Genomic DNA, 606 nt, shown 5'->3' with positions numbered 1-606 from the left:
AAGTACAAATAAAAAAATCTCAAGACCAAACATGACAACTAAACAAGACCGTGTTCAGTGCAAATGGCAAATATGGGCGGATAAATACAATACTTTGGCAAGTATTGTATTCCAGTAGCAGAGATGTTCAAAGAATGCAAAGCAGAGTTTATGTTTGCAGAAATTTAGGACAGCATGATTATGAATGTCTAGTTTGTAGCAGAAACATGACAGAGGATGTGATGTTATGTACAGAAAGTGTAGTAGAAAATGGTTCAGTTCAGGTAGAGGAGTCTGGTAGCCTGAGGGAAGAAGCTCTGGCAGTAGAGGCCCGAATGCTGCAGAATCTTTTTTCCAGGTGGGAGGAAGGAGAACAGTGAATGGGAGGGGTGAGTGGGGTCTTCCACAATTCTGGTGGCTTTGCAGCACTGTAAACGGGGAAAGTATAGAGGGGAGAGATCTTTGATGATCTTCTCAGCAGTTCTCAAAATCCTCTGTAGGTTCTTGCGGTCCGAGACATTGCAATATCCTATAGAGATAAAAGGAATTATCTCTGTGGGGCCCTCTGCAGAATGTGGTAAGGATTAGGGGTGGAAGGTGGGTTCTCTTCATTCTTTGCAGGATGTG

At 43.1% G+C, this 606-nt stretch overlaps 1 pseudogene; it reads right to left on the bottom strand.

Annotated features, from left to right (window-relative positions):
- Positions 1–254: 254 nt before the first annotated feature.
- The window catches only part of LOC114770598 (CUB and sushi domain-containing protein 3-like), a 272,842-nt pseudogene continuing 272,490 nt past the window's right edge, over positions 255–606 (bottom strand).

Source organism: Denticeps clupeoides, chromosome 20, assembly GCF_900700375.1.
Source record: "Denticeps clupeoides chromosome 20, fDenClu1.1, whole genome shotgun sequence".
NCBI classification, from domain to species: Eukaryota; Metazoa; Chordata; class Actinopteri; order Clupeiformes; family Denticipitidae; genus Denticeps; species Denticeps clupeoides.
The sequence above is the reverse complement of the archived record's forward strand: the minus strand, read 5'-3'. Positions and strand labels throughout refer to the sequence as shown.